General features: G+C 43.5%; 1 protein-coding gene and 1 long non-coding RNA gene across 10 annotated transcripts in view; one reads left to right on the top strand and one right to left on the bottom strand.

Moving 5' to 3' along the window:
- Positions 1-23,836, bottom strand: part of zbtb47b (zinc finger and BTB domain containing 47b) — a 289,399-nt gene that overhangs the window by 49,015 nt on the left and 216,548 nt on the right. The gene's annotated exons all lie outside the window — the stretch shown is intronic.
- The window catches only part of LOC140194801 (uncharacterized), a 52,725-nt gene continuing 35,395 nt past the window's right edge, over positions 6,507-23,836 (top strand). For 2 of the 3 annotated variants that reach the window (XR_011885295.1, XR_011885297.1), the window contains exon 1: positions 6,507-6,572. This is a non-coding gene — a long non-coding RNA (uncharacterized lncRNA). Of the gene's footprint in view, positions 6,573-11,783; positions 12,057-12,241; positions 12,624-23,836 lie in introns of those variants that run through there. The other variant, XR_011885296.1, reaches the window with a different exon arrangement.

Below are 23,836 nucleotides of genomic sequence, written 5' to 3' on the forward strand. Positions count from 1 at the left end.
CTTAAAAGACCCTATCGTATCCGCCTTCACCACTGTTGCCGGCAGCCCATTCCACGCACTCATCACTCCCTGCTTAAAAATGTATCCGACATCTCCTCTGTACCTATTCCCCAGCACCTTAAACCTGTGTCCTCTTGTGGCAACCATTTCAGCCCTGGGAAAAAACCTCTGACTATCCACACAATCAATGCCTCTCATCATCTTATACACCTCTATCAGGTCACCTAGTATGTGCTGAGACCCAGGTGGTGGCAGGCAGTTCAGCAGTCTCTCAGCCTAGAGAAAGAAGCGGTTTCCCCATACAGCTAGAACATAAGAAACAGGAGCAGGAGGCGGCCATCTGGTCCGTTAAGCCTGCTCCCCCATTCAATAAGATCATGGCTGATCTGACCATGGACTCATCTCCACCTACCTGCTTTTTTCCCCACAGCCCTTAATTCCCCTACTATGCAAAAATCTATCCAACCTTGTCTTAAATATATTTATTGAGGTAACCTCCACTGCTTCATTGGGCAGAGAATTCCACAGATTCACCACTCTCTGGGAAAAAGAGAGTGGTGATCTCCATCCTCATCTCCATCCTAAATCTACTCCCCTGAATCTTGAGGTTACGTTCCCTAGTTCTAGTCTCACCTATCAGTGGAAACAACTTACCTGCCTCTTCTTATCTATCCCTTTCATAATTTTATATCTTTCTATAAGATCTCCTCTCATTCTTCTGAATTCCAGCAAGTACAGTCCCAGGCAACTCAATCTCTCCTCGTAGTCTAACCCCCTTATCTCTGGAATCAAATTGGTGAACCTTCTCTGCATCGCCTCCAAAGCCAGTATATCTTTCCTCAAGTAAGGAGACCAGAACTACTTGTAAGACTCCAGGTGCAGCCTCACCAGTACCCTATACAGTTGCAGCATAACCTCCCTGCTCTTAAATTCAATCCCTCTAGCAATGAAGGCCAACATTCCACTTGCCCTCTTGATAGCCTGTTGTAACTGCAAACCAACCTTTTGTGATTCATGCACAAGCACTCCCAAGTCCCTCTGCACAGCAGCATGCTGCAATTATTTACCATTTAAATAATAATCTGCTCTTTTATTTTTCCTTCCAAAGTGGATGAACTCACATTAACCAACATTGTACTCTATCTGCCAGACCCTCACCCACTCACTTAACCTATCTATCTCTCTCTATAGACTCTGTATTTTCTGCACAATTTGTTTTTCTACTCAACTTTGTATCATCAGCAAACTTCAATACACTACATTTGGTCCCCTCTTCCAGATCGTTAATGTATATCGTGAACAGTTGCAGGCCCAGCACCACCCCCTGTGGCACATCGCTCACCACTGATTGTCAATCAGAGTAATACCCATGTATCCCAACTCTCTGCTTTCTATTAGTTAACCAATCCTCTATCCATGCCAGTACATCACCCCCAACTCTATGCATCCTTATCTTATGGGTAAGTCTTTAGTGCAGCAAGTTATCGAATGCCTTCTGGAAATCCAAGTAAATAAAGTCCATCTGTTCACTCTATCCACTGCACTCGTTATATCCTAAAAGAAATCCAAGTAAATAACATCCATCTGTTCCCTCTATCCACTGCACTCATTATATCCTCAAGGAACTCCAATAAGTTTGTCAAACAGGACCTGCCTTTGTTGAATCCATGCTGTGTCTGCCTGATGGATCCATTTCTTTCCAGATGCCTCGTTATTTCTTCTTCAATGGTAGCTACAAGTATTTTCCCAACTACATATGTTGAACTAACTGGTCTATAGTTACTCGCCTTTTGCCTGCATCCTTTTTTGAACAGTGGTGTGACATTCACCATCTTCCAATCCGCCAGAACCTGCCCAGAGTCTGAAGAATTTTGGTAAATTATCACCAAAGCCTCTACTATAACTTTTGCCATTTCTTTCAGTACCCTGGGGTGCATTCCATCAGGACCAGGGGACTTATCTATCTTCAGGCCCACAAGTTTGCTCAGCACTACCTCTTCAGTGATAGCAGTTGTATCGAGGTCCTCACCTCCCATTGTATCCATTAGATCTCTCTTTGGTATGTTAGACATGTCCTCTACCGTGAAGACCAACACAAAATAGTCATTCAAAGCCTCTGCCATTTCTTCATTACCCAATATCAACTCCCCCTTCTCTCCCTTTAAGGGACCTACGTTCACTTTAGCCACCCTTTTCCACTTTATATAAAACTTTTACGATGTTTTTATATTTTGTGCTAGCTTATTTTCATAATCTAGCTTCCCTTTTTTTATTGTTTGCTTTGTGGTTCTTTGTTGCTTTTTAAAGTTTTCCCAACCTTCCAGTTTCCCACTACTCTTGGTGACTTTGTATGCACGAGCTTTTAGTTTGATGCCTTATTTTATTTCCTTAATTATCCAAGGCTGGCTCTCCCCACCCTTACTGTCCTTGCTCTTAACTAGAATATACTTTTGTTGAGCACTGTGAAAAATCTCTTTGAAAATCTTCCACCGTTCTTCAACCGTCCCACCATATAGCCTGTGTTCCCAGTCTACACTAGTCAAATCCTCCCTAATCCCATTGTAGTCTCTATTGTTTAGGCACTGGTTTTAGAATGAACTATTGCACCCTTCATTTGTATGCGAAACTCAATCACACTGTGATCACTCTTTCCGAGAGGATCCCTAACTACAAGATAGCTAATTTTACCAGTCTCGCTGCACAGGACCAGATGTTATAGCATGTTACCTTGTAGGTTCGGTAGCATGCTGTTCCAGAAAGCCATCATGGATGCATTCTATGGAGTACTCAAGACTGCCTTGACCAGCTTGATTCACCCAATCTATGTGCGTTAAAGTCCCCCATGATAACTGCTGTTCAATTCTTACATGCCTCAGATATTTCTCTGTTTATTGCCTGCATACTATAATGTTATTAGTCGGTGGCCAATGGTGACAACTCTCACCAGTGATTTTTCCCTTTACTATTCCTAATCTCTACCCAGATGGATTCAACATTCTGGTCCTTAGATCTTATACTGTCTCTCATCTCCCTGATCTCATCTTTAAATAAGAGCACTACCCCACCTCCCTTACCTTCTGCTTATCCTTCCTTATTACCTGATATCCTTGGATACTTAATTCCCAATCCTCTCCACTCTGCAACCACATCTCTGTAATGGCCACTAAACCATATCCCTTTGAACTGATTTGTGCCACAAGTTCAACTGACCTTGTCCTGAATACTACAGGCATTCAGTGCCCTCACACTCATTGTGCTTTTAAAATCTTGTAATCTTTTACTCGTTTGCACTTGACTTTTCTTCAGTCCACTGTGCCCGAAGGATCATTGGGGACCCAAGTCACCCCAACCAAAAACTGTTCCAGCTGCTACCACCCAGGAAACGGTACCGCAGCATAAAAGCCAGGGCCAACAGGCTCTGGGACAGCTTCTTCCACCAGGCCATCAGACTGATTAACTCATGCTGACACAACTGTATTTCTGTTATATTGACTGTTCATATTTAACCATCTTATTACTGTCCTGTTGTACATAATCTTTATTATAAACTACTATAAATTGCACATTGTATATTTAGGCAGAGACATAATGTAAAGATTTTTACTCATGTATATGAAGGATGTAAGTAATAAAGTCAATTCAATTCAATCTTTTCTCTTTTTTGTCTCTGGCTTTTTCTTCATCTTTGTCCACACTTTTCTCTTTTACTTTATCCACTTCTCCAATCTGTTGACACCTCCCACTATTTAGTTTAAAGCCCTAAAGTTCTTATCCTAATGCTACAGTACCTCCTGCCTGATGTTAGATGGTCATGTTGAACAGATGGGAGGGATCACTGACAATGCTAAGAACCCTGTGTATCAGTGCTTCTGATAAATATCTCTGATAGGATGAAGAGGAAGAGAGACCCCAATAATCCTCGCAGCATTCTTTGCAATCCCTTGTGAAACAGACAGACTGTAGTGTTTGCACAAAGAGGGAAATTTTTTTAAAAATCCACAAAAGCTGGAAGTCTCAAAGAACAAGTACACGGATGGGAGGGGTATGGGCATGGTCCAGCTGTAGGTTGATGGGACTTGGCAGAAGAGTTTGGCATAAACTAGATGGGCTGAATGGCCTGTTTCTATGCTGTAGTGTTTGTATTATTTATTGAGATACAGTGTGAAATAGGCCCTCTTGGCCCTTTGAGCTGTGCTGCCCAGCAATCCCATGATTTAATCCTAGCCTAATCACGGGACAATTTACAATGGTCAATTAACCTACTCTGGACTGTGGGAGGAAACCGGAGCACCCAGGGGAAACCCACACAGTCACGGGGTGGACGTACAAACTCCATACAGTGGTGGGAATTGAACCTGGGTCACTGATATTGTAAAGAAACTATTTCCCTACCCACAGGTACAGTCTGACCTGCAGAGTAATTCCAAAATATTCTGTTTTTAATTTTGTTTCCATAAATATGGTGATGAAATTAAATAACTGCACAGAAGAAGCTCATCTTTTGGACGTGACACCTACACTAAAAATAGGTTGTGCAGCTAAAATCAGCAGTGTTGGCTGGAGCTACACCTGTGGCTTGTCAGCAATCTCTGTAGACAGCGATTGAAAGTCATTTGGTTGTGCACACAGGCTCTAGTGTACTGAAGTACACTTGGATTTCAGTCACACACAGTCAGAAACAGAACAAATGCCAAACAGCTAATGTTTGAACTGCACATCAGAGAAAGGAATTTGAGCAAGGAAAAAACTCTTTGGGGTATAATCTCTTTTGTCCATCTTTTGTTTGGTGCTTGGGACCTACTGTATTGTTTTACATATATATACTTGCTTATTAATCAAACATCTGATCAGCTAATCACGTGGCAGCAACTTGATGCATAAAAGCATGCAGACGTGGTCAAGAGGTTCAACTGTTGTTCAGACATCAGAATGGGGAAGAAATGTGATCTAAGTGACTTTGACAGTGGAATGATTGTTGGTGCCAGATGGGGCGGTGCAGGCTCGAAGGGCTGAATGGTCTACTTCTGCACCTATTGTCTATTATCTCAGAAACTGCTGATCTCCTGGGATTTTCACACATAACTGTCTCTAGACTTTACAGAGAATGGTGTGAAAACAAAACAAAAAAAAACATCCAGTGAGCAGCAGTTCTGTGGGTGAAAACGCCTTGCTAATGAGAGGTCAGAGGAGAACAGCCAGACTGGTTCAAACTGACAGGAAGGCGACAGTAATTCAAACATGTTACAACAGTGGTATGCAGAGCACCTCAGAACGCACAACACCACCTCAGAACGCACAACACCTTGAAGTGGATGGGCTACAGGAGCAGAAGATCGTAAACTTACACTCCGAGGTCACTTGATTAGGTACTTTATTGTGTTGGGCACGTAGCCAAGTGGTTAAGGCGTTCATCTAGTTACCTCAAGGTTGCTAGCTCGAGCCTCAGCTGTGGCGGCGTGTTTGTGCCCTTGAGCAAGGCACTTAATCACACATTGCTCTAGTCTGTGCGAGGAGTGGCGCCCCACACAGACTTCCAATCTGCGCCTTGTAAGGCATGAAAATGCCCGACGCAGGCCTCTCATGGTCTGAGTCGACGTTCCCCCCACCTCCTGTACCTAATCAAGTGGCCAATGAGTGTAGATGAGACATATTTAACTTTCCAACATACAGATTTGTTCAAAAAAATCTCACAACTAAAATATTTGACAAAGTGAATTCAAAGTACAATGTACTCATGCCATAACATCATAATATCTAATTGACCCTGACACTGGTGCTCCCCGGGCTATGTGCTCAGTCCCCTTCTTTACCCCCGTAGACACATGACCGTGTGGCTAGATACAGCACTAACTTGATCTTTAAGTGCTGCAGAAGAAATGCCTGGCCCCATAGCCCATGAAAGCTGGACGCTGCTACGTTCACTGTCTGTTGTGGAAGAGTTCTTCCAAGTAAGTACCTTTGACCACAAGTCCATCAGACAGTAGTGAGCACAGGAAGGTCAGCGGACACTGTGTGTTGATTTATTATTACTGTGTACACTGTTAACTCTGTGGGCTTGCAAGCATGGAACTTCATTGCACCCTGGAGCATATAATGATAAACTAATCTGAATTTGCACCATGTTGATTAGGGTAAGAAATTCAGAGAGTATTTATTAAATTAAGATTTTTGGATCATAACCATACATTACAAGATTACTAACAGCCAACACAGAAGGGGATAATAAGCAGATATTGCATCATAACCCCACATCAGAAGCTAACAGTCTCACTGCATCACACAACCAAGATGTGTTAGAAACGGCACTGCACAGAAACTCAGCTGAACAATAGGTATTTCACAGACAGATGGCTCCCTTGGGTGTTCACTCACAAAACAACAAGCAGCTGGGCTTCCTTGATATACACGGAGCCAATTCTGCTGGGAGACGGGAAATAAACGTCACTTCAAAAAAATTTGCTTTTAGTATTTTGGAATATTTGCTAAATTTCTCAAATAATTCCATACCAACAGATCAAGCAGGTTGGACGAACTTGTTTTCCCTGGAGCATGGAGGGCTGAGGGGAGAACTGGTAAGAGTTTTTTTTATATAAATAATGAGAGGCACAGATAGTGTAAACATTTAGAATCCTTTTCACAGCAGGTGGCATGATAGCACAACACGGCAACCCAGGTCCAATTCCTTTACTGTCTATGCTCTCTTTGTGACCACATGGGTTTCCTCCAGGTGCTCCAGTTTCTTTTCACATTCCGAAGATGTACGCATTAGAAGGTTAATTGACCACATGGGTATAATTGGGCAGTACAGGCTCATTGGGCCAGATGGGCCTGTTAGCGTGCTGCATTTCTAAATAAAATAAATGTCAAACACCAGAGGATATAACTCTTAAGGTGGTGGTGGTGGGAATTATTGCAGGAGTACTGAAGAGCAGAGGGTACGTGTGTATGCGTACTCTCTATCAGTACATCACCAAGGTCTGGACTGATGAGAACATCCCACAGCAATGGAGAAATGCAAACATCGTTACCATTTATAAGAACAAGGGTGACAAGGCCATCTGCGGCAATAGTAGGGGCATATCACTCCTTTCTGTTGCCGGACAGGTCCTGGCTAAGGTGATGCTTCAGAGACCCATCAGCAACATCATCGAGTCAATGCTGCCTGAATCACAGTGTGGATTTAGGAAGAACAGGAGTACGATCAACATGATCTTCACAGCCCGGCAGCTTCAGGAAAAGTGCTGGGAGCAACATCAAGACCTGTTTACAGCCTTTGTCAACCAAAGCATTCAACACTGCAAAGATTTCTTATGGGATGTCCTTCTCAGGTTTGGCTGTCCCAATAAATTTGTTAACATCCTCCGCCAGTTCCACGATGGGATGACTGCTCAGGTGACCATAGACGGACAAGAGTCTGAGCCCTTCCTTGTACACACAGGGATGTGTACTAGCGCCAGTGCTCTTTAATGTCTTCCTCTTGTGTGTTACCAAGCCTCTCCACAACGAGATTGAAGACAGCAGCGGCGTGGCAGTGGACGTCAGATTAGATGGCAACCTCTTTGACATCAGGAGGCTCCACACAACCACCAAGCTCCGTAGAGAGTGGGTCCTGGAGCTGCAGTATGCAGACGACTGTGCTCTTGTGGCCCATACTAAGGAGGATCTTCAGACTGTCCTTGCTGTGGCGGTGAGAGTGTACAGCAGGATGGGGCTGACTGTCAGTACCACCAAGACAGAAGTGGTTTGCCAGTGGAGTACCAGTGTCCCATCCACTCCACCTGCCTTCACTGTTGGTGAAGAAAAGCCGTCAGTAGAGCCATCTTTCAAATATCTGGGGAGCATTCTCTCTGAGGATAGCGGCATTGACAACGACATCCAGAGCCGCATTAAACAGGCATCAGTGGCCTTTGTGAGACTTCAGCGTAGAGTCTTTCAGAACAGGAGCCTTCGCCCCTCCACAAAGGTCGCCGTATACCAAGTGATCTGTGTCACCACCCTCCTTTATAGCTGTGAAGCTTGGGTAACGCACAGCCGTCACATCAAGTCCTTGGAGCATTTCCACATAAGATGCCTCCAGCGCATCCCAGGAACTACCTGGCATGAGCAGGTGCCTCACACTGAAATACTTGTAAAGACCAACTGCAGGAGTATTGAGGCCATGATCACCCAGCGTCAGCTGCAGTGGCTGGGGCACGTGATAAGGATGCCCCCATGTCGGCTACCCCGCAGAGTGTTATACGGTCAGCTACATCATGGTCAACGCTCAGCTGGAGGGCTAAAGAAGCACTATAAGGATCAGATGAAGAATGCTTTAAGGAAGTGCAAGATCAGACCCGAGGACCTGGAGGATATTGCTGCTGACTGTACTACTTGGCGACAGCTGTGTAGGGAGGGGGTTCATATTCTGGAGATGGAAAGAACAACCAGAAGACAGCAGAAGAGAGCCAGGAGAAATGCAGCCATGGTTGCCACCACTACCACATATACATGTCCCACCCATAGAGCCCCAGCTGCAATAGAGCTTGTGGGACCAGGATAGGACAGTATAGTCATCAAAGATCTCACCGTTAAAGGAGTGGACATCACCATCGGATTTCGATGGACAACCAAACAAGAAGTAGAATTTAAAGATGGCATGAGGGAAGTAGTCTTTTTCTTTTAAATTGCAGAGTGCTGTATGCGCCTGGAAGAGGTTACTGGGGTATTTGTGCAAGCGGATAGTTTGGTGGAGTTTAAGTTTAAGAGGATTTTACATTAGACACATGAAACATGAAGGGAATAGAAGGATATACAGAGGGCAGTTAGTGTCAACTGCCATTAAAATCAGCTCAACATTGTGTCCAGTGCTATACTGTTGTATATACTAGTGCTGTACAGAAACCCGAAGGTTGGAGGAACAAAATCGCAGACTATGACACACACAAAATGCTTAAGGAACTCAGCAGATCAGGCAGTATCTGTGGAAGGGGATAAAGAGTCAATGTTTTGGGCTGAGACCCTTCATCAGGACTCTGAGTTACTCTGCCTTTTTGAGGTGTTGTCTTTGGAAGATGTCCTCGATGCTGGGGAGGCGAGTGCCCCCTCCCCTCATACCAGACGCTGATGCAACGAGCTAGGATGCTCTCCAGGGTACATCTTTAGAAATCTGCTAGAGTCTTTGGTGACATAGCAAACGCCCTCAAACTCTGAATGAAATGTAGCCACTGGCATGCTTTCTTTGTAATTGGATCAATATGTTGGGCCCAGGATCAATCTTCAGAGATGTTGACACCCAGAAACTTGAAATTGTTCACCCTTTCCACTGCTGATTCCTCAATGAGGACTGGTGTATATTCCCTCAACTTTCCCTTCCTGAAGTCCACAATCAACTCCTGAGTCTTGCTGACAATGAGTGCAAGGTTATTGAACTGTTTTCTGCCGTCTATGCCTTTGTGCCCATTTCTCTGGTCGAGAGTCCTTGCCCCACATTGTGAACCTTCTCCTGTGTCTACAATTCCCCATCCAATTGGACCCCTCTGTCCAAGCCTCATACTCACTTTAAACATACATACATTAACTGCTGATGTGACACTGATGGTGCTCGCTCTAACCTGTTCCGCCCTGCACTAGGCTAAGGATTCACCCTGACTGCACCAAATCTGCTGACGAGGTTGGGGCTGTTGCGTTTTGATAATCTGACAGCTACCTTGCAGAAACTGAGTGGCAGTTCAGAGACACCAACCCACAACTCCAATGTTCATAATCGGATCTACGACCCCACCATTAAACATCAAACCTTTGTCTCCTAGGCACGTTCTGCTGTACTTACTCTGAGGCATCTGTTGATTCTACATGGCAGTGCTGCAAAGCAACGCCGCATCGCATGTCTGTGATAATAAATCTGATTCTGATTTACTCAGCAATTTCATTTCACTGGCATCTTCTCTCCAGCTTTAATGACCTTCAGCCCAGCACTGCCTACTTTTACCTTGATGACACGAAGCTGGGCGGCAGTGTTAGCTGTGAGGAGGATGCTAAGAGGATGCAGGGTGACTTGGATAGGTTAGGTGAGTGGGCAAATTCATGACAGATGCAATTTAATGTGGATAAATGTGAAGTTATCCACTTTGGTGGCAAAAACAGGAAAACAGATTATTATCTGAATGGTGGCCAATCAGGAAAAGGGGAGGTGTAACGAGACCTGGGTGTCATTATACACCAGTCATTGAAGGTGGGCATGCAGGTACAGCAGGCGGTGAAAAAGGCGAATGGTACGCTGGCACTTATAGCAAGAGGATTCGAGTACAGGAGCAGGGAGGTACTACTGCAGTTGTACAAGACCTTGGTGAGACCACACCTGGAGTATTGTGTGCAGTTTTGGTCCCCTACTCTGAGGAAAAACATCCTTGCCATAGAGGGAGTACAAAGAAGGTTCACCAGATTGATTCCTGGGATGGCAGGATTTTCATATCATGAAAGACTAGATGAACTAGGCTTATACTCGTTGGAATTTAGAAGATTGAGGGGGGATCTGATTGAAACGTATAAAATCCTAAAGGGATTGGACAGGCTAGATGCAGGAAGATTGTTCCCGATGTTGGGGAAGTCCAGAACAAGGGGTCACAGTTTGAGGATAAAGGGGAAGCCTTTTAGGACCGAGATTAGGAAAAACTTCTTCACTCAGAGAGTGGTGAATCTGTGGAATTCTCTGCCACAGGAAACAGTTGAGGCCAGTTCATTGGCTAGAGGGAGTTAGATATGGCCCTTGTGGCTAAAGGGATCAGGGGGTATGGAGGGAAGGCTGGTACAGGGTTCTGAGTTGGATGATCAGCCATGATCATACTGAATGGCGGTGCAGGCTCAAAGGGCCGAATGGCCTACTCCTGCACCTATTTTCTATGTTTCTTGATAAGGCCATGGTTTCAACCTCATCTTGACTCACAGTAATGATTCCTTCTGTCTTGACTCAATTGGCTCCCATGGCTCTTGGTATTGTCATTGAGTCACAGAGTACCACAGCACAGTAACAGGCTCTTCATTCCATCTCATCCATGCCGAGCTATTATTCCACCTAGTCCCATCAACCTGCCCCTAGACCATATCCCTCCAAACCCCTCCCATCCATGTATTAATCCAAATTTCTCTGAAATGTTGAAATCAAATCTGCATCCACTATTTCCACTGGCAGCTTGTTCCACACTCACACCGCCCCTGAGTGATGGAGTTCCCCCTCAGGTTCCCCTTAAATACTTCACCTTTCCCCCTTAACCTATGATCACTCGTTCTAGTTTCACTCAACCCCAGTGGAAACAGCCTGCTTGTAATTGCCCTATCTATACCCGCCAATGAATTAAACCAGTCTCGGCCCAAAACATCAACTGTTTATTCATTTCTGTAGGTGCTGCATGACTTGCTGAGCTCCTCCAGCATTTTGTGTGTGTTGCTCTGGACTTCCAGCATCTGCAGAATCTCTTGTGTTTGAAATCTATAAGGATACAGCTCAGAATATTTTAAAACTTTAATCCAACATTTAATGGAACTTAGATTACCAATATCTTTAATATCTGCACTATTCATGAATTGTAAAGGTATATTACAGTCACTCCCCCACTCCAACAGCAAGAACTTTATCGATATGAATACTTTCCAAGCCATGGCATTTGGATATGCATTTAACTGAGCAAGGAAAGGGTTTTTAACTCAAGGTAGAGTGAAAGTTAAATATTTCAAGCAATCTTTTTGCATTCCATTGTTTCTATTGATGTTGATATTTCATTAGTCTTCTTTCCCCTTTGAACATCTAGCTTTTTGCCAAAATAAAGTCAACCAGACCGCACCTATCACAGATGAGATCTTATCAAATCCCACTGTAAAATGCAGCCCTTAATTCAACGAGAGGTTAGCTTCCAGCATTATATGGACTTATCACTGTTATATGGTAAACACAAGATAATCTGCAGATGCTGGAGTCAAAGCAACACTCACAACACGCTGGAGGAACTCAGCAGGTCGGGCAGCATCCGTGGAAAAGATCGGTCGACGTTTCAAGCCTGGACTGGTTCCCATCTGATCTTCAGGTAATGATTAAATTTAATCTCTTCACATCCCAAATAATCGTGCTTACATGTTAAGTATCATCTGACTCACTTCGCTTTTGGGTTTAAAAGCACATTTTGCTCCATCATTTCCTCTTAACTCAAATGTGTGACAAAGGGAATAATCATCAAGCTCTTTATTGCTCTACTCTTGAATACTGCCACAGGAAAGCAGCATCACGAGCTGGTATGGAAACGCCAATGCCTAGGAACAGAAAAGTCCACAGAAACTGATGGAGACAGGCCCGTCCATCACAGGCAAAGTCCTCCCTACCATTGAGCAGATTTACAAGGAGCTCTGCCACACGAAAGCAGCATCCATCATCAAGGACCCCCCACCACCCAGGTCATGCTGTCTTCTCACTATTACCATCAGGCATGAGGTACAAGAGTCTTTAAGTCAAACACCACCAGCTTCAGTAATAGTTATTACCTTGCAACCATCAGGCCCCTGAATCAGTGTGGATAATTTCACTGACCTCAACACTGAACTGATTCCACGATCTATGGACTCACTTTCTACAACTCATATTCTCAGCATTACTTATTTACTTTTAAAAAATTATTATTAGTACAATTTATCTTCTTTTGCACGTTGTATGTTTGTCAGTCTTTGTTATGTTGAGTTTTTCATAAACCAATTGTATTCCTTTATTTCCCTGTAAATTCCGACAAGAAAATGAATCTTCAGATAGTATATGGTGATATATACATTGAAATTTACTGTTCTTTACTTGGCAACTTCAATGAGGCATGATATTCAAAATGGGATTAAATAGAATATTTTTCTCCTCAGCAAACCAGTATTATGTAATCCATACTTGCAGACTCGGATACGAGATAATTCCTAGTACTCAGGTACGAAAATATCACCCTGCACCGTTATCATGTCCAAGTCTAAGAGAATGTATGAGTATGTCAGAGACACTCTCCTATAGCAAGTACGAAGAGATTTCACCAGAAATAATAGCAGAGTCTTTGTTGAGTAAAAATTGTAGCTCTTCCAAATAAAAGGCATCAAGCCACTAATTTCCTCCCTCACATGCAAAATAATTAGCATTCCGTCAGCGAACTCTTGGTCTTTTTTATTTCCTGTGTGTTGCTTTGTTCAATTGGCAATTGGGTTGGATTTCAGCTGTCTGTTAAGGGCTTATAATTTTCTCAAAGGCTGGTAATTAAATTCACTGAACAACGAGCCACTTCAAGGCAAGGTACAGTTCGTACTGGGTACAAAGGAAATTACTATCAGCTATTATTGTGCTCGCCTTGGCTCCTGATCACGTTTCAAACATATAAACAGTGTCAGAAAAAGCAAAAGAAAATACTTTAGGGATATTTTTAGGATCCTAATGCAATTTTGGTTGCGCTGTTATAAATTCTGATGGTTTTTAAATCAATGTAAAGTCAATTAAATAAAGCAGAGCCGCATAGTGACCAAGTTTATCATTCTACACTCAGTGGCCACTTTATTAGGTCACCTGCTCGTTAATGTAAATATATAACCAGCCAATCATGTTGCAGCAACTCAATGCATAAAAGCATACAGGCATGGTCAAAAGGTTCAGTTGTTGTTCAGACCAAACATCAGAATGGGGAGGAAACGTAACCTAAGTGGCTTTGACCATGGAATGATTGTCGGCACCAGATGAGGAGGTTTGGGTATCTCAGAAACTGCTGATCTTCTGGGATTTTCACACACAACAGCCTCTAGAGTTTATCAAGAATGGTGCTAGAAACAAAAAAAATATCCAGTGACTGGCTATTCTGTGGGAAAAAATGCCTTGTTAATGAGAAAGGTCAGAGCAGAATGGCCAGACTGGTTCAAGCTGACAGGAAGGCAACAGTAAATCGAATAACCACGCGTTACAATGGTGGCGTGCAGAAGAGAATCTCTGAATGTGCCACACATCAAACCTTGAAGTGGATGGACTATAACAACAGAAGACCACGAACATGGCCACTTTATTAGGTACAGGAGGTAAATGTGGCCACGTTCTACCGCATCAGGAGAGCTGTGGTGCTCATGTCCATGTCTGTTGTGACATCCTTCCTATTCAATAGTAACCAGAAATGTACGATAGTGGTGTTGGATGTTGGGATTCAGAGTTCTTAAATACTGGATCATACAAATGATACCATAGAAGGCTATTCTGTAGTGTCCAAGAAGATTGGCACACAGATGATAGAAAAATGGAGGGCTAGGTAGGGAAGGTTAGATTTATCTTGGCGTAGGTTAAAAGGGCCTGTAATGTGCTGTAATATTCTATATTCTATGTGACCAAGATGACTGTGCTGTTTGACCCCATTCCAGCTCTTGGTCCTCAGCCCTTCATTGTCCCGTCTTTGTACCTTTTAAGCATCAAAATGGCTTCTTCATTACTTTGTCCGTTGAATGCAAGCCCTTAAAAGTCATTGCCATGTAATCCTTATGTGTGTTCCTGTCTTCTCTGACCTTTGTCTTTTTTCTTCTCCTTGAATATTCTAATTCTTATATTGTCAAGCATCTAATGTTTAAAGGGCACACCAGAAAAAGGAATTACTGAACAGGAAACTTAATCCTTCATTCTTTTAACTTTGGTTCGGTACAGGGAGCATGTGCAATATATTTTAAAATATAGATTTAGCTTTTGAAAAAAATTAGACATGGCATGCATGCTGCTCAATAAAATTCTGCTGAATTCAGTATGTCAGCTAAAATTAATAGCGAGAATAATTTCTGAGAAAGATCTTTATTGTTCTTAAGGGGGAGAAGCTGGCCATCCTAACCAGGTCTGGCTTACTCACTTCACACATACATGACGGAATATGAACTCTTATTGTCCTCTGAAGTGGCAAAGAAGTCACCCAGGCATTAAAGCCCACCTGACATGACAGGTTTGCAAGGCAACAGCATAGTCAATAAAGCAGCCTTGGCAACGGGGGCATAAAGGTTTAGATTATAAATTACTTCATTTCAATCAAGAACAGAAATTATACAGTAAAGGCAGTTTGATTTGGAATTACCATAAGACCGTAAGACAAAGGAGCAGAAATAGGCCATTTGGCCCATCAAATCTGCTCTGCCGTTCCACCAAGGCTGATTAATTATCTCACTCAACCCCCTTTCTCCTGCCTTCTTCCCAAAACATTTGACACCTTTACTAATCAAGAAATAATCAACCACCCCTTTAAACATACTCAATGCCTTGACCTCCAGAGCCACCTGTAATAATTAATTCCACAGATTCACCACCCTCTTTCTAAAAAAATTCCTCCTCATCTCTGTTCTAAAGGGATTCTGAGGTTGTGCCTCTGGTCCTAGACTTCCTCACACTATGCCACAATTATGACTAGACAATATTGCAAAATGCTGGCCAGTAGTGCAGTGGCATCCGCACTGGACTTCGAGGTGAGAGGTCTCGGGTTCGAATCAGGCTGGCTCCTTGCACACTTCCCATCCACACTGGGTCGAGCATCAAGCTAACAACTCGGCCTCATAAAAAACAGACAAATGCTAAGGAAATGGTAAGGCTGCCACCCATTGCATCACAAGGCACAGAGACGGAAAAATAAAATCTGCAAATAACACGTCCTGGAAGGAAGTACCTACAATGACATAGCACATGCTTCTGTGGACTGGCCATCCCTCGAACAGTCCTTGGAAAATTCCTGATTCTGTGGAACAGCCATCTCCGAAATAGAAACATAGAAACATAGAAAACAGGTGCAGGAGTAGGCCATTCGGCCCTTCGAGCCTGCACCGCCATTTATTATGATCATGGCTGATCATCCAACTCAGAACCCTGTCCCAGCCTTCCCTCCATACCCCCTGATCCCCGTAGCCACAAGGGCCATATCTAACTCCCTCTTAAATATAGCCAATGAACTGGCCTCAACTGTTTCCTGTGGCAGAGAATTCCACAGATTCACCACTCTCTGCGTGAAGAAGTTTTTCCTAATCTCGGTCCTAAAAGGCTTCCCCTTTATCCTCAAACTGTGACCCCTTGTTCTGGACCTCCCCAACATCGGGAACAATCTTCCTGCATCCAGCCTGTCCAATACCTTTAGGATTTTATACGTTTCAATCAGATCCTCCCTCAATCTTCTAAATTCCAACGAGTACAAGCCCAGTTCATCCAGTCTTTCTTCATATGAAAATCCTGCCATCCCAGGAATCAATCTGGTGAACCTTCTTTGTACTCCCTCTATGGCAAGGATGTCTTTCCTCAGATTAGGGGATCAAAACTGCACACAATACTCCAGGTGTGGTCTCACCAAGGCCTTGTACAACTGCAGTAGTACCTCCCTGCTCCTGTACTCGAATCCTCTCACTATAAATGCCAGCATACCAGTCACCTTTTTCACCGCCTGCTGTACCTGCATGCCCACTTTCAATGACTGGTGTATAATGACACCCAGGTCTCGTTGCACCTCCCCTTTTCCTAATCGGCCACCATTCAGATAATAATCTGTTTTCCTATTTTTGTCACCAAAGTGGATAACTTCACATTTATCCACATTAAATTGCATCTGCCATGAATTTGCCCACTCACCCAACCTATCCAAGTCACCCTGCATCCTCTTAGCATCCTCCTCACAGCTAACACTGCCGCCCAGCTTTGTGTCATCCGCAAACTTGGAGATGCTGCATTTAATTCCCTCATCCAAGTCATTTATATTGTAAACAACTGGGGTCCCAGCACTGAGCCTTGTGGTACCCCACTAGTCACTGCCTGCCATTCTGAAAAGGTCCCGTTTACTCCCACTCTTTGCTTCCTGTCTGCTAACCAATTCTCTACCCACATCAATACCTCACCCCCAATACCGTGTGCTTTAAGTTTGCACACTAATCTCCTGTGTGGGACCTTGTCAAAAGCCTTTTGAAAATCCAAATATACCTCATCCACTGGTTCTCCCCTATCCACTCTACTAGTCATATCCTCAAAAAATTCTATGAGATTCGTCAGACATGATTTTCCTTTCACAAATCCATGCTGACTTTGTCCGATGATTTCACCGCTTTCCAAATGTGCTGTTATCACATCTTTGATAACTGACTCCAGCAGTTTCCCCACCACCGACATTAGGCTAACCGGTCTATAATTCCCCGGTTTCTCTCTCCCTCCTTTTTTAAAAAGTGGGGTTACATTAGCCACCCTGCAATCCTCAGGAACTAGTCCAGAATCTAACGAGTTTTGAAAAATTATCACTAATGCATCCACTATTTCTTGGGCTACTTCCTTAAGCACTCTGGGATGCAGACCATCTGGCCCTGGGGATTTATCTGCCTTTAATCCCTTCAATTTACCCAACACCACTTCCCTACTAGCATGTATTTTGCTCAGTTCCTCCATCTCACTGGACCCTCTGTCCCCTACTATTTCTGGAAGATTATTTATGTCCTCCTTAGTGAAGACAGAACCAAAGTAATTATTCAATTGGTCTGCCATGTCCTTGCTCCCCATAATCAATTCACCTGTTTCTGTCTGTAGGGGACCTACATTTGTCTTTACCAGTCTTTTCCTTTTTACATATCTATAAAAGCTTTTACAGTCAGTTTTTATGTTCCCTGCCAGTTTTCTCTCATAATCTTTTTTCCCCTTCCTAATTAAGCCCTTTGCCCTCCTCTGCTGAACTCTGAATTTCTCCCAGTCCTCAGGTGAGCCATTTTTTCTGGCTAATTTGTATGCTTCTTCTTTGGAATTGATACTATCCCTAATTTCTCTTGTCAGCCACGGGTGCACTACCTTCCTTGATTTATTCTTTTGTCAAATTGGGATGAACAATTGTTGTAGTTCATCCATGCAATCCTTAAATGCTTGCCATTGCATATCCACCATCAATCTTTTAAGTGTCATTTGCCAGTCTATCTTAGCTAATTCACGTCTCGTACCTTCAAAGTTACCCCTCTTTAAGTTCAGAACCTTTGTTTCTGAATTAACTATGTCACTCTCCATCTTAATGAAGAATTCCACCATATTATGGTCACTCTTACCCAAGGGGCCTCTCACGACAAGATTGCTAATTAACTCTTCCTCATTGCTCAAAACCCAGTCTAGAATAGCCTGCTCTCTAGTTGGTTCCTCGACATGTTGGTTCAAAAAACCATCCCGCATACATTCCAAGAAACCCTCTTCCTCAGCACCTTTACCAATTTCATTCACCCAATCTACATGTAGATTGAAGTCACCCATTATAACTGCTGTTCCTTTATTGCACACATTTCTAATTTCCTGTTTAATACCATCTCCGACCTCACTACTACTGTTAGGTGGCCTGTACACAACTCCCACCAGCGTCTGCTGCCCCTTAGTGTTACGCAGCTCTCCCCATATCGATTCCACATCTTCCCGGCTTATGTCCTTCCTTTCTATTGCGTTAATCTCACCTTTAACCAGCAACGCCACCCCACCTCCTTTTCTTTCATGTCTATCCCTCCTGAATATTGAATATCCCTGAACGTTGAGCTCCCATCCTTGGTCACCCTGGAGCCATGTCTCTGTGATCCCAACTATATCATAACCATTAATAACAATCTGCACTTTCAATTCATCCACCTTGTTACAAATGCTCCTTGCATTGACACACAAAGCCTTCAGGCGCTCTTTTACAACTCTTTTAGCCCTTATACATTTAGGTTGAAAAGTGGCCCTTTTTGATGCTTGCCCTGGATTTGTTGGCCTGCCACTTTTACTTTTCTCCTTCGTACTTTTTGCTTCCACCCTCACTTTACACCCCTCTGTCTCTCTGCACTGGTTCCCATCCCCTGTTGTGAACTAACCTCCTCTCGCCTAGCCTCTTTAAATTGATTCCCACCCCCCAACCATTCTAGTTTAAAGTCACCTCTGTTCTTGTGGACCGGATGCATCTGAAGTACTGCCTCTGTAAACTGGTCCATATTTACCACACTGCTCCTCTAAGAGTAGAACAATCCCTTTGGACTGACCATATTTCTAGTCCACCATTGTGTCTAAGGAAATGTAAAATAAAAACTGAAGACGTCAGAAGCACTCTACACATCAAGTGGAAAAGCTGAGGCTTTATAAGGAATTGGTCAGACCACACTTGGAATATTGAGAGCAGTTTTGGGCCTTGTATCTGAGAACCGATGTGCCGACATTGGAGATTCATGAAAATAGTCCCACGAATGAAAGGGTTAACATACGAGTAACATTTGATGGCTCTGGGTTTGTACTCTCTGGAGTTTAGGGGGGTAATCTCATTGAATATTGAAAGGTCTAGATAGAGTGGATGTGGAGAGGATGTTTTCTATGGCGTGGGGAGGTGGTGGTGGGGTGGGGGGTTGGTGGTTGTTGTCTTGGACCAGACAGCACAGCCTCAGAATAGAAGGACTTCATTTAGAACTGAGATTTGAAGGGATTTTTTGTTTAGTCAGAGAACAGTAAATCAGACAGCTGTGGAGGCCAAGTCATTGCGTACACTTAAAGCAGGGGTTGATAGGTTCTCAACAGTAAGGGGGTTAAAAGTTACGAGAAGGCAGGAGAATAGGGTTGAGAGGGATAATAATCAGCCATGATGGAATGGTGGAGCAGACTCAATGGGTCCAGTGGCCTAATTCTACTCATATGACTTATGATTCTATGGATGACCCTTCGTCAATATCTAGACGCCCGAGCCAACACTGGACAATAACATTGCTAGATTTTTTTTCATCTGAGTCATCAGTGCAATTTGACATCCATTAAGCTTCATCTCTTCCATTAAACAATTAAATCTCTGTTAACAAATGAGGCGAAGTATTTATGAATAAATCATTTCAGCACAAAAGTAGAGCTTATTGCCAGTGTGATACGTTCCTCTGCCAATACTCTTCCGCAAACCCTCCTTAGCTTTTTGTTGCTACATACAGTTCACTATTTTCCATGAGTTATCTATGAAACATAGAAAAAAATACATTTCTTTGATGTCAACTATGATTTAAACTAAAACAACTGAACCACCAAATAAAATCCTGCTCCAGCGAAGAAAAAATTCTTCTCTTACTGCCCATACCCCATTTGCTGATGGAGATCTTGCCCCTTCTCTTCAAAAATATTTTGGTACACAGTGACAAACCTCCAAGAGGACCACAACCTTGTCGTAAGGTTTGGAGGCTTGCTTGCCTCAATGACCCGGAGAGCTATATTGGCTGGAGTCAGGGTCTTGTGCTTTGGCTCTTGGTCGTGCCACCCCTGCCAAACAGGTCAAAGGGTAGAGGTCAGACTAAGAGTGGTTCACCAGTCCTCCAGGTTTGGGGATTCAGCTCAGGGCTAACAACCCTGACTAGTTAAAAATTAAAATTGCTGCATAAACAGTAAGCTGTCTTAAATAGACAACAGACAATAGGTGCAGGAGTAGGCCATTTGGCCCTTCGAGCCAGCATCGCCATTCACCGTGATCATGACTGATCATCCACGATCAGAATCCAGTTCCTGCCTTATCCCCATAACCTTTGATTCTGCTATCTTTAAGAGCGCTATCTATCTCTTTCTTGAAAGCATCCAGAGACTTGGCCTCCACAGCCTTCTGGGGCAGAGCATTCCATATATCCACCACTCTCTGGATGAAAAAGTTTTTCCTCAAATCCATTCTAAATGGCCTTCCCCTTATTCTTAAACTGTGACCTCTGGTTCTGGACTCACCCATCAGCAGGAAAATGCTTCCTGCCTCCAGCGTGTCCAATCTCTTAATAATCTTATACGTTTCAATAAGATCCCCTCTCAGCCTTCTAAATTCCAGAGTATACAAGCCCAGTCTGGTGGTATAACAAGCAGCAACTAACTAACACAGTGACAAAGGAAGAATAACAGTTCAGCACAGGCTAGACGGGCTGAAGGGCTGTTTCAGTGCTATTTGCCAAGTTTGCTGTTACCCATTACAAGATTTAATAAATAAATAAACCCACCTCAAAAAATTACCAGCCTGGAGCCAAATGTCTAGGCAACAAATAACACACTAAGTGCTCATTTTAACAAGGACGAAGTAATTTATGCAAGTATGCGTGTGGATTCTTAATAACAACTCTGACCTTGGAGAGTGACTGATGGAATAAATTGCCTGCAGACATACTTCGAACGCGACAAGCTAAAGGGAGTTTCTTGTCGTAGATTTCAGCCTTGACAAATAGAAAATTAGTAGAAAGCAGGATTGCAGTTTAGCTTCACTTTCAGAAAAGTGATTGTGTTTAAAAATGTAATAGTCCAAATATAGAGGTACTAGCATGCAGCAATATAGGAGCCTTAAATGTGTAAATGGGCGTCCATGCTGCATAATTAGACAAAGATAGTGATTACAGTTTGGCCAGTGATGAAATTGGGGGACACCTTTAGGGGAGAGAATGGCGGGGGGGGGGGGTTAAACGGAAAGGTTTCTGGACAGGATTCTAGATGTCAATAGAGGGGAAATTAGGAATGAAAGGCATGAATAGACAAAGTCAGAGGAGTGGAGAGTTAGAAAGGTAGCAACAAATTATGGAAATTGAAAGTTACAAATGGCTTTGTGTAGCTATTGAATCCAATTAGTGTGGGCACCTTTATAGCAAACGTTTCCTCCACTTGGGGAGTCTACCACGAGGAGTACCAAAGAGGAGTGCCAAAGTCTTGGGCACATAAATAGAGCTAAAGTGCTTAAGACCTTTGCTGGGTACTGTAATAATTTTATGTATCACACTGTACTGCTGTCACAGAAAAAATCATGACATATGTGAGTGATAATAAACTTGATTCTGATGTGGGTCTTCATTGTGGACTGAGAGTGGGAAGGGGTCAGAGAGAGGGGAATCATGGTGGGAAATGGGGAAGGGACAGGGAAGCAGCAGAGAGACATTCTGTAATGATCAATAAACAAATTGTTTGGATCAAATGACCTTGGCTGGTGTCTCAGGGCTAAGTGTGTCTGCACCCGTGCCAACTCTCGTCCCTGGCACTCCTCTGCCACCTGTCCCACACTCCTCCCGCAGCACTCCACCCCCACGGGGAAGAGGAATCAACATCTTAGGTCAAAACGCTGCACCAGTCCTGATGGAGGATTTTGACGTAAAACACCAACAATTTCACTCCTCCCCACAACAGATCCAGAGTCGGGATTGTGCTACTCGATCCACAGTTCCCACAGCAGTTTTTTTTTTAAATTGCTCAAGTTTCCAGCACCTGTAGTCTCCTGTATCTCCAAACAACCACCCAACCTGCTCTCGACTTCCAGCACTGGTCTCCTGGCCTTGCGGATATTGTGTCTTCAAATGCACATCCAACTCTCTAACATAGGAGTTTCTGCCTCGGCCACTCTTCTAGGTAGTGTTTAATATACCTCTACCACCCTGTGAGTGAAATCTGTACGATCTTCTCTCTAATGCTTTTCTGAATTGCTTTTGACCCCACTCACTTGCTCTGAGTATATTCAAGGCCAAGATATACAAGACTAACTTTATTCTATTTCACACATTCAAGTGAAATCCATCTTTTGCATCAATGGCCAACACAGTCCAAGGAAGTGCTGGGGGGGAGGGCAGCCTGCAAGTGTTGCCATGCCTCAGGCGCCAACATGGCATGCCCACAATTTACTAACCCGAACCAGTATGCCTTTGGAATGTGGGAGGAAACTGGAGCACCCGGAATAAATCCATGCAGCCACAGGAAGAACATACAGGCTCCTTACTGACTACTGAACCCCCATTGCTGCTGCTGTAAAGCACTGCGCCACCGTGCCACCTTAGAGATGGGCACCAGAGTCCTGGGCACAGTGGACTTGAAGCCTAGGTTCACTCATCATCATATTGGACGGATGAGGCAGCATAGCTTTGAGCATTCTGATTCCATTTCTTATGTACTAACAATGTGGAGGAACAAACAACTGAGAGGCAAACAAATACTCCAATTTTCAGAATAAATATGAAAGCTGCTATTAAATTAAACACAGCTAATGGGATGTTATTGCAATTCTATCAGCAACTGTTCAGATTATAGCAATTTAGTTAGAAATTATCTTACCCATGATTACAGTAAATGGTGTGCAATAAAACATTTGAGTGTGTATAAAAATACATTTAATAAAAGCGATTGGAAATTTGTAATAAAATATGCTGAAAATACTGAATAGCCCAGGCTGCATCTGCCACAAAAACAAAATTAACAGTCATATACAGTATGGGAAAAAGCCCTTTGGCCCATACATGTCCATGCTGACCAAGATATAGATTCAAGCTAATCTTGTTTGCCTGCACTTGGTCCACATCCCTCTAAGGGGAGGGGAGGGAACTTCAACTCAGACCATGAGAGGCCTGCGTCGGGCATTTTCATGCCTTACAAGGCGCAGATTGGAAGTCTACCCCTCGCACAGACTAGAGCAATGTGTGATTAAGTGCCTTGCTCAAGGGCACAAAGACGCTGCCACAGCTGAGGCTCAAACTAGCGACCTTGAGATAACTAGACAAATGCCTTAACCACTTGGCCACGTCCCTCTAAACAGAGGGCTTATCAAACTTTTAAACACCATGGAGCCTTACCATTAACCAAGGGGTCCATGGACCCTAGTTTGGGAAGCCCTGCTCTAAACTCTTGTCAACCATACATTGGCGCAATTACTTGTTAAATATATCCAAAGTATCTGCCTCAATCATTTCTTCTGGCAGCTGGTTCCACGATCTACCACCCATTTTGTAAAACACAGAAGAGTACTGCACAGTATGGGCCCTTTAACCTACACAAAGAACAATCTAACCCTTCTCATTTTTCATCCATGTGCCTATCTAACAGTCTCTAAAGCGCTCTTAACATATCTGCCTCTAC

The sequence above is a fragment of the Mobula birostris genome, chromosome 3, assembly GCF_030028105.1.
Source record: "Mobula birostris isolate sMobBir1 chromosome 3, sMobBir1.hap1, whole genome shotgun sequence".
NCBI classification, from domain to species: domain Eukaryota; kingdom Metazoa; phylum Chordata; class Chondrichthyes; order Myliobatiformes; family Myliobatidae; genus Mobula; species Mobula birostris.